Raw genomic sequence first — 16,743 nt, forward strand, 5'->3', positions numbered from 1 at the left:
TGATAATAATTTTAGGCGAAAGTGTCAAAAGACAGCTTGGTAAAAATAGTGTTTTCTTGGTAGAATAGTGTAATTTCATCCAACTTACAAGCTGTTCATCTCTTCTGTTTGCTTCTAATCACTAGCATTGCTTATTTTTTCAGTCAGTATTTTCCTATTTGATATTATTTTAGTTTTTCTATTAATGTTATTACAAGTACCTTTTTTATTCGATACAATCTTATGTCTTGTATCCTCTTTAGTTCAATTTGGTTCTTCCTCAGTTTGGTTTTGAACAATTTCTTACAATTTTCGTGACGAGCATCACTTATTGTGTTTTTTAACTAGTCGTTACGTTCCTTATCTTCCACAGTCTGGTCCTGTTCTGGTAGTATGTATGCCGATCAGGAACTGAGGATTCATTTATGAATCAAGTTTTTGGAGCGCGAGACCAGTTGAGAGATTCTCCTTTCACCATGGCTTTCAATTACGTAGGGAGGTTATCGACACGCTGTCAATTAACGTTTACGTGAACTACAATTCGTTTGGAGAAAATCATTCTTCCGGTTTGACGATTAAATTATGTGTTGGTATCTCCAGTCCGATGATTGGATTGACTGTTAGTATTTTTAAATTAACGATTGGACTAAATTTTATTATTGTAGTATTGCGATATTTCTTATTTTGCGGGGAGCGGATTGAAAGCTTTGATTGAAGTGTTGAGAGTTTACTGGAACGAATTCTTTCGCCACTCGTTACAGCGATTAAACGGATAACTGATGCAACGTGTCAATTTAGCGATGGAGAATCCGTTCACGAGTGATACTCGACCCGGCTTTCGCCATTCAAAATGGGTAACTTTGCTATTTCGCGGCACTCGTTAAACTTGCCCCAGATTTCGAGTGCTATCCGACAGCACTAGAGCAACACGCCAGTTCTGAGCAATTTCGCCTTCAAGTGATCAGTTACATGTGCCAATGAAGTTTCAATAATAGCTTCAGTACAAATTGGAAAGATTTTGACTTGTGGTAATTCCTTGCGTCAGCTTTGAAATTTTTTGGAATTATAACAGAATTCCAAATTTTTTCCTAGTAACAGAATCTAGTTTCATATAATTTACTAATTTAATATGTATAACAATTTTCATATGAATTTTATATATTTCCAAATTATCCCTCCTATGATTGTATGTTGGTGTATGCAATCTATACATGTATGTATTACTTCAGTTGATCGTTTTCGACGATCGCAGTAGGCGGTTTCATGCGTATTAGAACGAAAACTAATCAATTCGTAAGTTTCTGGCATTGATGTTAATTTCACCAAAGCTTATACGTCATCGGCGTAAGAAAGTTTCGCGTTTGAAGCAGGTCGTGCTATCCAAGTTTCCGCGTAGATTGTAGACGTTACGGCTTTGTTGGAGAACTTTTGCCTCGCATGGAAATTAGCCGCTGGCATCGGTCCTGTTGAGTAACGCTCTGTGCCGCGTGACGATTTCATTGATGTAAACTTAGTGTCGCGAAGTTAGATTAATAAATCCCCCATTGTAGAAACAGAGTTGCACCGTATTATACAGTTTCGCTTTACCTAACGCTTTACTTGAGCAATGAGAAAGTTTCATTGAATTAAGAAGCAAGTCATTCAAACCGTGCGATTGCATTTTTATCAGTTCCGATGTGAACTGATTGATAGCAACTAGAATATCAGTAGGTTGATATCAGAAAGATATATTAGAAAATAAATAGACCGAATGTGTGAAGACACGTCTTATATTATTGGAAACATGTGCAGAGAATGAGAATAGTTTTCCAATATTTTTTATTGTACATGATTGGTATTATTGCGAGCATTGTTAACTCACATTTATAACGTGGCATGGCCTGGAGCCAGGTGAATGCGCCAAAGTTACGTGTCGTTTATGCGGGCGCCGGGGGTGCATCAGAGTCGCTCGTGATCCTGAACGTGATGGTAATCGTCGTATAGTACGTGCCACGCGTGTATGTAGGTCGCCGCGCGAATCTTTCGGAAACGGCTCCTCGCTTTCCTTGAATATTCAATTATTGCCAGATTCTGTCTATAAGTGTAGAAAGAAATTCGAGATTTGAAGAAAATGCGATAGACCAAATCTGAATTGTAGATGTAGAAGTTCCTTTATCAAATAGTTGGCTATAGAAATAAATAAATGATGCAGTCTTGAAGATGCATATTAGAATTGTAATAGAGGATTAAAAATTTTTAGAAGATCCGCATTTTAAGGTACGAATCCTTACATAAAACCAATGACAAAGCATTGAAATTTTAACAGCTATTAGATATTACATTAATAAAACACTGCAAAATTTTAGAAATTTTGCGAGCCTATTAAAAAAGTCTTAAACTTTTGGTAGAGATCTTACAACGTTAAAAAACGATTTAATATAATATAGGTGATTAATGCGAAATGAAGAAGGTAATGTTAAAAGATACGATAAAGTAATCCAAAGATATCGATTCTCAATTCGCGTGTGGAATCATATCTAGTAAACATTATATGAATCATCTTATCGCAAGAGGAACGATAAATGAACAATGAATACACAAGATAAAGTTTGTTATTAAGCAATAAATGAATCACCGCATAACGGGGAACGCGCAACATGAAATTTTCAAATATTTATCAAAATTCTCTGCACGTCTTTGAAATCCCAGCCCGCAATTTGCAGAAAGGAATACTTCAAAGGGACGCAAGTCGAATCTTGTTAGAGGCACAGAGAAGTACATACTCCTACGGAAACGTGATTAAACTTTCGAAACGTTAAATACGTCGCGTAACCCGTCTTCAGTCCCGTCCCTGATTCTCGTCTTTTGATCCATACCCTCGTCTTGTCTCGTTCACGTTGCTCCATTTGCTCCCCAACGACAAGTTGTCCTATCGAGTCTCACCGCGTCGAGTTGTTGTTCCCCTTTCGGTTTTCCCTATGCAGAGACATCAAAAGCTAAGGTAATTTCGTAGGTGTCAACGGGTCAAGTACTCGAGCGATGATGAACGAAGCAGGAAGAGAGCACTTAGGGTGAAAATAATAAGGAACCTCGTTACGGTAACAACGAACCCTGGCCCGAGTCTGAAGAAAATGTCATTCTCTAATCGTGATGTTCCGGTTAATTGCGACCAACAATATCTTTGAATAAACGTCAGTTTTAAACAAACGTCGAACAGTTATCAACATTATTAGGTTTGTTCTACAATCTTCTGTACAAAGCGTGAAGAATTGGTAGTGTCGCTTTCTTCTCATAATTTATGTTTTTCATATGTTTAAAACTGACATTTATTTAAAGATATTGTTGGTAATAATAATGAGCGACATTTTTCCTCGATCGGTTTTTATTTATACGTTGTTCAAGAAAGTTTACGTGAATCCACGTCCTTCAGTCACCCTGTCTTTTTTTAGTTACCATCTTCAATGTCTGTATGCATGGATGTACACGTTGTAGAAGTAAACAGCTTACATCACTCACAGTTTGCTTGCTTCAACTTGGGAGGAAATATACCAAAGCAAAAAATACATTTTCTCAAAAGATCAACCAGGATGGCTTTGGATTATATTTAGAATTAAGTTGAAAATTTCCTAATTTTGTAGGAACTGATCTCATCGATCATTTAATGCTCAACCAGCATCACAAATACTATTTTGGATGACGATGAGAAATTAAATTCGGCGTCTTGTTAATCTTAATTGATCTATTTTTCGAATAGAATTGGAATACTATAGCATTTTATTATGAAAAATCTGAAATTTATTACGAAAGAATTTAAGTAAAGACTATATACAAGGAAATCACGAGTTTCGGGCACTAGAATGTATATGTCACTCTAAAAGGAGTAGCTCACAATTCTCGTACCCCTTCACAGAGCGTTTAAAATCAACATTAAACAAGTATCTGCCGTTTATTAACACACCGTGCAGCCGCGTTACTTGCGACCGAGGGGAGATCCGTTTCAAGTAAACCAACGCGTTCGCTCTAAGGGATATTCAGTTACGCGACGAGTACAGGCAGTCATGAAAGCCTTTTCAAGTTTCTTTTCTTTTTCACACAACTGCATCGCGTACATGTCTCCCTGAGAAACCAAGAGCATGATCTTTTCTCGTTGACAAGTCCTCACCGAATCCCATGCGTGTCCCCTGTCAAACGTGTTAAGTGGTTGGCCATTTCGAGGAAAAGCTTCTCTGCAAGGTGGAATTCGCGCCACCCTTTTTCGGGAAAAGAACAAAATAAATGCGCGATGCCACGTACCGGGCGTATATTTTCGCGTACAAGCCGCCATTATCGTGGGCCGATTTCAGCGTTTGCCGTTGCGAGACGATATATGAGAGGAGAGGCAATCTTCGGGAATTGCGCAACTTCGGAATGGGTGATTCTTCCGTGTATATACGCTGTACACGATCCGCGCCATTTATCAGGCGCATCCATGCGATTCGTCGAACGAACTTCGCCGTTTTCGTTTTGCTTTGTGGAGTAAAGCGCGGATCGATCCCCCGAACTATCTGCTTTGTTTTTTCCAAACTTTCTTAGGGACGTAAGAAAAACGATGATACGGTTTCCAAACTGTTGCCGCCATGTTAGGAACAAAAGTAAAATAAACAGACGTGGAAAATAAAAATATATTATAGGAAGGAAAAATTAGTAACTTGAATAATCACTTTATTTGTAAATCAATGGGAATTGACGTTTATATCTCGTAATTGTACTTCTATCAAAGTGATAAAAATCAAATAGCGGCAAATAAACTCTGCTACTACAAGGAATTTGCCTTTGGCGAAAAGAGTAAGAACCTAAATTGCACAACGAATCAACCTAAGATGTTCATCCGAAAAGGGTATAATCACGAGGAGATTTCGACCTTGACTTTTAACGTGAAAAAAAGCCGAGTACACGAGTCAATTATTGTGTAGCGTCCATTCTGCATTCCAACCTTAATTGAATTCAAGCTCTGTTTTCATTTTTCATTCGATTTAGGAGTTGCAAGTCGTGCAAACTTAGGAAAATTTACTTCAAAAACATATCTAATTTTTAATGCAGTACGAGCCCTCAATTTCGTATCAGAGATAATTGGGGAACGCAAAATAACTGATGGAACTTCTCAGGCTTTACCACCATGCAGCTGAAACAGGCCAGTAGGATAACTATTGCATCCATCGCTAAAAATAATGTTCGGCTATAAGCGGTGGTCGTCGCGTGTGGCGCGTCTGCCACCGAGGAAAGGGGTTGGAAACGAGTGTAAGAAGAAGAAGAAGAAGAAGAAGAAGAAGAAGGGCCTCGAGCGCGTTAAGTCGGTTGGTAGGTAAAGTGCAGGTCGCGCGGGAAAAGATAAATGGGTTGGCTGCCACTCGTTTGGACGCGTTTTCCCTTTCTAGAGGCGAGAAACGAAAGGAAAGCCGAATTAACGCGAATGTAAATATTCCGCAGCTGCCATTCTACTGCCGTAGTTCACACGCGCACCACGAATCTCGAGATGAAATTACTGGCTGCGATTAACGTCTTCCTGTCTGCCCATTTCAAGCAACGACTTAACTCTTAACGCCCGCCACGATCTGGCGTCGATAAAAGGTCGCGATTATACCCTGAATCGTCGTGAATTACTCCGAGCAGGCGTAATTTCTTCTTGATGACTCGCGAGATGCATCTGAACAATTGATGAGACCGGTTCTCTAAAAATATCTAAACTTCGTAATGAATTAACATTAGCAGCTTCGAAGAATCTCCTATCATATCAATTAACTATCCTAATTAAAAAAGTTTTCTCCTTATTAGTTGCTATATAACTTCCTGCTCTGTGATTTTTACGTGATAACGATTGTGTTCATTCTCGTGTCATTTAAGGAGAACATGTTTATAAAATACCGAAACTATGGTACCCAAAATAGGTGGGCGAAAAGAATTTGCAGAAATGCAATGTTATTGCTGGTTGTATATCTATACGAGCAATCGTTGCGGTATCACGAGTTTTTGGCTGTCTCGACTACGGTAGCCAGTAGCAGTTTTATTCGAATTTAGTGAGAACGGCGTTCGGTGTATTGATTGAATCTTTTTGTGCGACTCATAAAATTTTATATACGTGAACGGGCGATGGCCGATGATCAGCGAACTGTCATGGGCCGATTTTTTTTATTTCTCGCTGTCGTAGTAATTGCCTTTAGTTCGTGTGTTCGTTGTGGTACGCGGGTCGAGCTCGCCGAATTTCCTGTCGCGCCGCGAAAAACAATTTTTCCAGGCCTGCATTTTTTGATTCGGTCACGAGATGGTTTATGTGCTTGCTTTGCGATTGAAATTCGCGACACGCGACGTTGCAAGGGACTGGCTTAACGCATCTGCGTACGGGGGCTGCGGAGTGAAAAATTTTTATGCGACAGATGTTACTTTTCGCAAGGCTTTACAGCCGGCGGGAAATTAAATAAATTCACGTGGGGGACGTATGCGCTGTATGAATTTACATAGCTGTTAATCCACTGGCTAATTTTGTTAAAATATCACATATGTGAATTTCAATTGAAATCATTTTAAGTACAACGTACATTTCACGAAATATGAAACGTAATAGAGTTAAATAGTCGAGAACGGATTTGAGGTGTCATCATGGATCGTAGAATGTAACAATTCATTTACTTGATCCAACGGCTCATTAATAAAAACACTGTTGGTTTCTAAAACCTTATTACCACGAGAATATGATACATTGCACACCCATTTGTTGAATTAAATAATAATTAATTTTGATCTTCCTTAATGGTTAATGGCATTTTACGTGTCCATAAGAATGTGAAATGTCCCATGCGAGAACATATTAATAGTGATAAAAGCGGTAATGACGGTGTTCTTCTAGAAGGTCTAATTACATTATTTTTATATTATATTTAATTACATTTCGCCCGTTACTTCGGTTCAGTCTAACAATAAAACTCGGATAATAAAAATAAATTTGCGGCTGAGTCCATGGTGCTACAGCCGCTTCCAGTAATTAGCAGCATCTCATCTCGCTTGTTCCATTTGGACGAATTTCCACAACGGCTGATCTTTTTCCCGGCGACCTATGGGGTACAGGGAAACCTCCAGCTGAGAAGCAAAACGCTCGCTACTGCCACTCTTTCTTCCTCTATCTTCTTTCTCTTCGTTTTGCTCGTGCCATTATGTCTGCGCTTATTCCTACGTCCTATGCTATGTTCTGTCTCCTCGTTCTCGTTTTTTTTTATTCTCTTCCTGGTAGCGTCGCTGGCAGACGACTTGGCGCGAGCCACTTTGCGTCCTCGAAAAGTTACGGGTTTTCCCGAAACTCCCCCTTGTAAAAGGAAAGATAGTTCGGCGCTCGCCTCGATTTCCGCATCGATTGTCCACGAGAGAAAGAGATGGGAACGATTTGTTCACTCGCATTATCATTGTGTGTATATAATTTTCCTCGCGCTGGGGACGTGGAAACGGCCGGTGTAAATTTCTTGGATCCTTTTACCCGTCGTATTATCGGCTGAGACGTCAAGATCAGATTATACATGCGTGCGGAATGGCCTCGGGCGCGTGCCAAGACTTTATTCAAGCCGAATCTATTTGGTACGCTCTTTGAGATAAACGCTCATTGTTAACCAGTTCATTTCCGACGTCAGTTTCTCCACAGAGAAATGTAGAAGAAGAATCTATAATATATTTGTAACTACAACAAATTCTTATTGAACGTATCAGAATTGAAATCCGTGCATCTTGCAAGTCACGAGATGAGATTAGGGCTCGAACATCTTTTAAGAAAGAATTTCTTGCACCTTATAGTACAGTGTATGGTAGTCTATGGCCTTGCAGCTGTCGGCTGTCGTCGGTTCTGTTTTCGGTCGCGCGGAAATGCACGTCAGAAATCAGCTGATCCGTATTCACGATACCGTGTCGCGATACGAGCACCGCGCAGTGGCAGCGACGGGAATCAGCTTCCACCTCCTCCGTTCGCCAGAAAGGGATTCCTGCGTGTAGTCCGGTTCCGATGTTCCTACGCGACGGTACAAAACGATTCGCGGTGGCTCCTCCGTAGTTCGTTCTAAACGTCCGTGTATGTTTTCCTTCGCGTGACCGTGCTCCTCGCGCGTGAAATTTGGGAGTGTCGTCGTGCGAAATCAGTGAGAAAAGTGTCGTGGACCGGGGGGAATCTATCGTGGTGAGCGGCACGTGAAGACCGAAGCCCGAGTGAAACACCGGTAACGTATCTCGATCCTCACACGCATGTAAATATTTGAAATCGAAAGGCGGTGACAATCGGGGTTCATATCGTGTTATATCTCTCTGTCCTGTGCGCTTATGCCCGCGCCCGGTTGACAAATATTGTGGCGTAGATTAGCTAGATTAGATTTGATGTGTCGGCAATCGACGACCGTTATTCGAACTGCCGATCAGATTGGACTGAAAAGAAAGACCGGAGCTGGACAAAAGGATTTGAATGCGTACGTCTCTGCGCGAGTTGTACATCTCTTTCGACGTGCAGACGCAAGTTCTCTGTTGTATGTTCAATTTTTAATACAACAATTTTTAATAGTTCACAAACGGCATCGAAATGAATTATTTTATGAGTCGCCCGCTTGTAACGCACAGTTGTAATCAAGCTTGTATCGAAGTGAAAAAGTTTTTAGGAAAATTATTTACGAAATCACGACAGTTCGCAGTTGAACACAGAAATGAAATACGTTACAAGTATTATAGATTTATAATATTCTCCTTCGTAACTTCCTTAATTCACCATTATCTAGATTAGCTGTATTTACGTAAATACAACGAAGCGATTTGAAAGCACATTAACGTACCTCTATTTTATTTTAAAAGCACCTGGTGCTATAATTTCATCCGTAGTGTAGTGGACGTTGAAGGTAATTGTAATTGCGTCTATCGCGTGCATACGCGGCGGGACGTAGAAGGAAGGGCATTGTTGTACGCGTTACGTGACACTGTTTTTCCGAGCGGCTTTGATTCGTTGAACGGCAAGGTTCTAGGTATGGTCGATATTGTTAGTCGACGAACAAGCTTTTCGTGGTTTACATTCGAAGGTAAACCACAAGGAAGAGCGCGTCGGAGAGAAGTCGACAATAATTCTCTCTTGTCTTGTAGGATTCCAAATTGTTTTTGTCAGAATTTTGTCCACTGCTAGGTTGTGCCGACATACACCAGCTTACTTAGCGAGTGCTTCTTGTGTACATTGTTCCAGAACGATTACATACTTCTCGTGGCGTTAAGGTCGGTTCTTTGTATCGTTAGCTTGTTCTTCTGATATTAATCCTGGAGCACGGATTGTTCATTATTATCCTGATAAAAACGAAGAATTCCTATCAGTCCTCTCTTATATAATCTCCTTTTGTCGTTTGGAGCAAAAGTAATTTCAAGCGTCCATAAATAATTAAAATTTTATAGCAGCGTGTTCATTTCATTTCACCTATTTTTGTATGTTATAGGTACGAAACCAAATAATATTTGCCCGGATATAGACGACATATAATGAGCCTTAGCTCACCTAGTTATTTTCTATGAGCACTTCTTGTTATCACCTCTTCCATCGTATGCCACTATTTTTAAAACAATAATATAATAATTGTTCATTTGTTAGAGTAAGAAAATAGATACAACGGGCAGAAAAAATTGAATATTTGCGAACTGATCTTATGAATAGAGTACTTGGTTATTATTCACAGCTGAGACACAAACGAATTTTGCTAGAAGGAATTGTTGTTGTTGCGTCGCATGAAGTCACGTATGTACCTCAAAGAAGCCTTGACTTTTTTATCCGTACAATCTTTACGACGACGGATCCGCGACCGACCAACCGGCCATATTTTCTGTCGTGGCCGTTCTTCGCGTTCTGCGTTTGTACCATGCGTATGAAAGTGAAAACCAGTTATTCTCTCTATCGTTTCGTCGCCCCTTCCCGTATTTGGTCACCGGATGAGATTCATCTCAGCGGCGCTTGTTTTAGGGGGCTCGATCGATTTTTACTTTGCCCGTCCAGCTGCCGATTTCTTGCACTCGACACGGCCGGAATCTGGTCCCGATCGATCCATCGATCCGATTCGATCGTTAACGAACTTCTGCAGTCACGTATGCCAGTCTCATTGCTAAAAGAAGACGAAACTTCGTTGTTACGAGAGGTAATTGTTGTTCTTCCGCGATTTTCTTCTGAAACATTGCTATGAGATGTTTGAACTCATTGGGGCGAACATAGAGCATAGATCTATTGAGATCAGAATTAGTATACTTTGTCTGGCAAAGAAGAGGAGAAGAATAGGAATATGAAATAGAGTATCAATATTGATTACCAAGGTTTTAAACAATACACAATATTTATACTTTTAAAAATAGTCATACGTCATGTGTTATGACGACTATAACACTTTTCCTTATTAATTAGTTAAATAAAATCGGTACCTCATATTCTGCCTTTCCTTTTATACTGAGCAAGACAATGATAAATGTTCTAAAGGAAGGATAAAACCAACGATATTGTCGTAATTATTCTATATTCAAATCAAATTCTTGCTTCAGAACTCTAATCCATTGGAATAGGTTCTGACAGATCCATTATACACTTTATTTTACTGAGGAAAGTAAAAATCGTCATTCGTCTGTCAGTACGCGCATCCGGGCGAAGCGAACTGGTTTTCAGGAAGAGGGACGAGTTTATCGCTGCGTCGTGCAGATAGAACGGCATCGCGACTCGCACGACCAGCCTCGCACCTGTTTTGCCCATTTGCCCCATGAATGATTAGGCGGGTTTTGGCGAAAGGAAACGTTTTGTAGAGCCGCGTCTGGTTGGTTTTGTGGTAATGCGCGTGTTGCGGCTCAAGCCATTTCTCTGCTGGGGACCTACTTTGCTCCATCCGACGTGTAATTTATCATCCGATGAACAGTGTAGCTTAGAATGCCATTGACGCTTCTGTTTTCTCTCTAGTCTTACATTATAAACGATATTCCCTGAGAGATCGTATAAAATATTATTTCACTCTAAAAATATTTAGTAAAATATTGCGTAACTGTCGCGTGACTTAATTCTATTCTAGAGCGTTTCAATTAACTTCGTTTAGTTCTTCTTCGAATTTCTATTCCTCCGGTCTAGTTTTTATTGAAATAGTTGTTAGTTGTGCCATCCAGCTTGGAAATAGACGGCTTCGTTTGCATCGGGTATCCTATCGAGAGTCGCGTTACCAGTATATCTCATCGGACGCGCATGATTAAGCGCGCGGGGAATTCGATTACGAGCTAACTAGGATTCGCGAAAGTGTTGTCCGTTCGCGAAATACGGAGGAGAAAATTGTCAGCTGATATTACATGTGCACGTGCGCGAAATTCCTGGCAACTTTTGTTAGGTCAACTATTTCGAACTTAAACTCGAGTATCCAATTTCATATATTGGATGTTAACATGAAACGTCCCTTCAAGTACCATAGTGTCATAAGTTATGACTCATAATCGAATCGATAATACAATAATGAATTGGTATCTGTAGTTTCATTCTGTTTCTTATCATGAAACATGATTTGTGCACCAAAATGACTGTATTATCTTCTGACCAATTGATCTGATTATCTTCTATTGAAGTAGATTTCTCAGTCAGTTTCTTGTTGCGCGACTCGTCAGATTAATTTACGAAATTCTTCTCATGAGAAATCGATATCTTCAGTGAAAGACAAAGAAAAAGAGCGCCTCCCTGAATCACGGTCCGCCCTCGCGACTTTCTTTTTCGTCTGTCTCGCGGTGCGTGCACCGAAATAGAGTCCCTTCCAGTGGGGGTTCTCTCGAGAGCGGCAGACGCTCGTCGAGTATCCGATAAGTAAAACCACCAGGAACGACCGCCTGGCTTCGTATTTTTGCACCTGGTACTCGTTCTCTTCGTTTTTCCCCTTTCATAGAGCGCCACCCTCCTTTTGTCGCGCACCTTTCTTAACCAAGCTGTTCACCCGCTGTGGATAGCAGGTGTGACTGTGTGACTGTTTCGATCCACGGAATTTCCACAGGTGCTATACAATTTCTTACAAACATGGATAGGAAACTATCCATGTTTACAGAGATTTGTCTGTTTTTACAGATGTTAGAATATTCTATAGAATTCAGTTAACCCTTACATGAGCACCCGGGTATCGATTTTGTACTATTTATCATATAAGCGTAGTTTCGTGTGCTGACATGAGTTAAACATTTGGTCTCTTCGTGAATATGGTGTATTGAATGTATTCAATATTATAATAATAATAATAATAATAATATTCCCATAAATGTGTAAACTTAAATTAGAATTTTTGTAAGATCGTACATTGCATAGAACATACAGCACAATGGGGTTAATTTAGGGAACAAAGAGTTAAATGGATGTTGACTCTAAGACTGTTTTAGGTGATTTTCGTTTGACATAGTTTGAAAAGATAGGTAAGCGATTATTCGAAGTTTGCCAGAATCCTCGATCCTTACGAAGATAAAAGCTATCTCATGTTTGAGTCGTGGGTACCTACGGTGGTCGGATATTGAATCTCCTCTTGGGTACGCTGGTTCCTATCCTCTCAACTGGATAGGAGATCCGTAAAGGCGGATTCTCGATTTTCGGTTGTTACCTACTGCGAAACGAATCGTTGATCAAATTTTCTTCAGGTGCCTCGTTCAAGATAAGACTCGAAGGAAGAATTTTTAGATGCGAACTTAGATGAGGTAGGATTCATGATATTTGTAAAATTATGTACGTGGTTATTGTACTCAATAGTAGGAAGTTTTATAGTAGTTTAAGTAGCATTTTAATGCATTCAGTGTATTGGTAAATCTAAGTAATATCATAAGAAAAGTATTCCTGGAACCTTGTCGTTGAAGCTGATCAAACACTAAGAAACTGAATCTCTTCAAGCAATTTTAACGTTCAAAACATTAGCAACGTAGTTCTTAAGTAAAAAGCGAATATGTTTTCGCAGCAACAGACGTAAATGAACCCTTTTGTCACCGACCCTTCTAGTTGCGAGTGTCCTTCGGTGTTGAACGGGCATTAAAATTAACCCTGCGTACATGAATCCTAGCAGCACGTCCCATTGAACGGTACGAGAGCGTGGCTTTATGCTACAAGCGTGCGGATCGTCTCAGGGTGAGCGTGCGCCTTCGGGGAGACGAAAAATAGTGTGGTGTCAAAGTAGCACCCCTTGGCGAGGATCCTTGACTTGGAAAACCGTGTGGCTGACCGTCCACCACGAGGTAAATTTTGCATTCACTAATGGCGAGAAGCGTTCCCCAAGCGACACGGCGACAACCGAATGGTAACCGCAGATCTGAGATAGAAACGGGCTGTCTCGTACCTTTACTTTTATCTGAGATAAAAATGGCGTTTTTTGTAAAGAAAACAGAATGTTGATCTGTAAAATATATTTAGAAATGAACAATTGACATCTTTTATTTTCATTTTTTTTTTATAATGGAGATACATAAATCGAGTTATTTGGGAACATTTGATAAAAAGAAGATGAATACTGATACTTATAGTTGAAATCAGTGGTAGTATAATTAGAATCATGATTTTGCGCTAATATTCGCTCATTATCTACTGATACCTTCCTGACAGAAATATCTACCCGATTCCCGTTCTCCATCAATGCCGGTTTCATAGATGTCGCATAGATGAGTCGCGATAGCCGATTAATAGTTAATGGCTCTATCCCGGTGCCCGTGATCCACTTACCCCGTTAAACTCGTTCTCGCATTATCGTGGTCGTTCCGAGCGACCAATTACGCGTCAGTCGTTAGTCGTGCGGTCACAATGTTGCGGCCGGGTAAACGCGTATCACGATCGCTGCGATGGGAATTGCACCCTGGAGCCATTTTTCACCGGAAACTGGCTTTTCGAATGCGTGCCGCCTGCACGAACGCCCCTAGATATCGCATTAGCCGCGTAATAATTATGCGAACGATCTCTACTTATTAAACGAGCGACCACCGTTCGTCTTCAAGTTCTTCTCCGCGCTCATGATTCATCGCGCTCGCAATTATTGAAAATTATACACTGTGAAATTATCGATTCGACGGTGGAATCGATTGGTGAGAGATATAATCGTGCGTGGAAGTCCTCGAAGCGATTTCAAGAGGAATATATACATATAGAAACATAAGAAACTGGATCGCGTGATGCTTATTAGATATCGGCTTTTCGAGTGAATACAAATTAATGATTTCTTGATTATCTTTTGGATTTTCTCTTCGATCGACTATTCATCGAGTCCGTTTTGATAAGCCTGTGGAGACATTTAGTTTATTAAGTAAAAAGTGCAATGCGTTTTTGTATCTTTAAAAATCCATTCAGCCTAGGGGAGCAGTGATTCATCGGTGGGAATGCAATTACAGTTTTAATTGATACTGATTTATTTCAACCTTGATCAGAAGACAACATTCCTTGAGTAGTTGACATTAGCCAGCTTCGCGAATCTTGATCGTAGATATATCCTATAAAATATTTTTTTGAGTATTCACTTGAAAGTCGTAAGTGGCAGAAAGACCGGAAACTTGAAACGCAAAGGGACACCATCGCAGCCTTTATGTCAACACGCGTACATATTCCGTGCTTTCTACCATTATCTTCGAACATTAATTTCATCGTGCTCCCGTCGGCTCGTTATCGCGGAACCATTTAATGGCGAACGTTAAAAGCCGCTTGGAGCAGCCTGAATTAAACACGGTATCGTGTATATGTGTATGCGTATTAAAATACACGAAATCGAAAACAGAATCGGACCTTCACAGGCAGACGCGAAACTGTTTGCGCGAAAATTCAACGGAAGATAGCCTTGTCCTTTTGTGTGAGAGGATCTATAAAGCTCCCGTGTTTCGCGAGAGCTCTCGATTTAAGCAGCTTACCGCGCCGCATTCTAACCGGTTACCCCAGTCTCTCTGCCACTGGATTGAAAATTTCCATTGACATAACGTGTTTTCACGGAAACGGTCTCAGCACGCGCGCGCCTCTAATCTCGCCCAATTTGCTATTCAACCCTCCGCGGTTAAGCTCCAGGAATTACCCGTGAATATTTTGCTGAGCGGAGCTAAACTTCTGCGAAAACTTATCTGAAAACTTGTTCGCGTTCCCGTTCTCTCGTAAGTCGCAGCGGTAAGTTCGTCGACTCAACTGCATTCGCGAGATACACGGAAAATTGTCGTAGCCGAGGAGAAGTAGTGTACATTATGGCATGTAGAGTTCTTTTGGCTCGGAATTTTCTTAAGAATCGACGGGTGGTATATTTGATAAATGAGATATTAATTAAGGAATTAAAGTACCCCTTACTCTTTTTTATTATTGAATTAAGGCTTATTCTCATTACCAAAACAATTGGCCAGTAATATAAAACTTATCACTTCCTTGAAAATGAAGTATGCTCTCTCAGACATTTTAGTACTCTGTCTCGTACCGCTCGTGCATAGCGAAGACTCAGTGCGCTCGTATGACCTAAGTGAAATTCACGAGAGAGCGAAAGTAAAATTTTTCACCACGAGCCAATTACGCGGAGCGTACTCGGGAGAGGAAGTATTTTCTCGCGTGCGTCGCGTAGAGTACATATACGTGTACGTTATAAAACGGTGGTAAAAAAGAGAGGAAGATGAAAGAAAGGGAATATCGAGGGCAGTACAGGAAGCGGCTTTCAGGCAGGTAGAGAGGCGACGCAACATCCGGTGAGGATAACGCCTAACAAAAGGGGTATATCCTTCCGCTCGCGTTGACGAAATAGATACCGTCTGCTTTCATCGTCGCGCGGTTCGGAGCAGATTTTTCGTGTAGAACGAAGAGCTCTCACTTCCTGGAGCGATCCTTCTTCGTATATAAAATGAGGCTTCGAATCATTTATTGTGAGATTGTAAATGGTCATATACTGGAAACGTATTAAAATACGCAGATTGGATCATTATTATCGCTGAGCCATGTGTTCATAATTTCAATTGCAATGATTTAGTAAAAGTGTGACTTGCGTTTTCAATATGAAAAGTGTAAAATGAATAGTATGTTCTTTTCTATGTGCATTCTTAGAAAATTATCGCGTTTTATTCTTGTTAATATAGTGCATATTATAAAATATAATCATTAGATTGTTATTTGCTAATTAGCTCGGATCAATGTCGGAACATGCATTATCGTAACACATTAATAACGAAAATTACATTACGGGTAGATACGTGTAGTACTGTTTGACGAGGGTGTGCAGAACTCGTCGAACAATCAAGGGGTTATTAAAGTTTCGATGGAAATTAGGCACGCGCGAACATTTCATCCCCAAAGTAGGAAACCGCTACGAACTTTCCTAATGCATGGAACGCAAAATCGGTTCCACCTTCCAAATACGAACGTGAAAACTCGTTTCAACGTTATAACGTCAGCTGTCATGCTTTTTTCTCGGCTGGTTCGACCGGCTTCCCCTTTTACGTTCTTTTCCCCACTGCGAAGGAATTCATGTCTCGGGCAATTGACCCAATTCGATCGTTTCCTGTCTCCCTTCCTGTGGTCCTGCTCCCAGAGTTTTCCGGGCTGATAGCGCGCCGCTGAAAAATCCTCGCAAGATGATGGATACAAATGTGGCTGCAAGATTCGTTGAAAAGGGTTTCTGACGTGAAAAGCTTTCTGATTTAACGGGTGATGGATCGCATACTGATAACAGAACGAGTGGAAGTTTTCTGAAGTTAAAGCAGATCTTTCATTTGTAGAAAAAATACAAGTAGAACGCCTCATCAAGTAGGCTATTTTATTTTTTAAGATACTTGCAATGTATAAGA

The 16,743-nt window shown here is 40.4% G+C and overlaps 1 protein-coding gene across 8 annotated transcripts in view; it reads left to right on the forward strand.

The window, feature by feature from the left end:
* The window catches only part of raskol (Ras GTPase-activating protein raskol), a 256,389-nt gene that overhangs the window by 140,611 nt on the left and 99,035 nt on the right, over positions 1 to 16,743 (forward strand). The window contains exons 1-2 of one of the 8 annotated variants that reach the window (XM_018031597.2): positions 7,949 to 8,186; positions 13,023 to 13,194. The exons of 6 other annotated variants lie outside the window; for them this stretch is intronic. The gene's annotated coding sequence lies outside the window, so the exon portion shown is untranslated. Of the gene's footprint in view, positions 1 to 7,948; positions 8,187 to 13,022; positions 13,195 to 16,743 lie in introns of those variants that run through there. One more of the 8 variants, XM_018031596.2, reaches the window with a different exon arrangement.

Source organism: Ceratina calcarata, unplaced genomic scaffold (assembly GCF_001652005.2).
Source record: "Ceratina calcarata isolate Rehan_Ccalc_2016 unplaced genomic scaffold, ASM165200v1 scaffold554.2, whole genome shotgun sequence".
NCBI classification, from domain to species: Eukaryota; Metazoa; Arthropoda; class Insecta; order Hymenoptera; family Apidae; genus Ceratina; species Ceratina calcarata.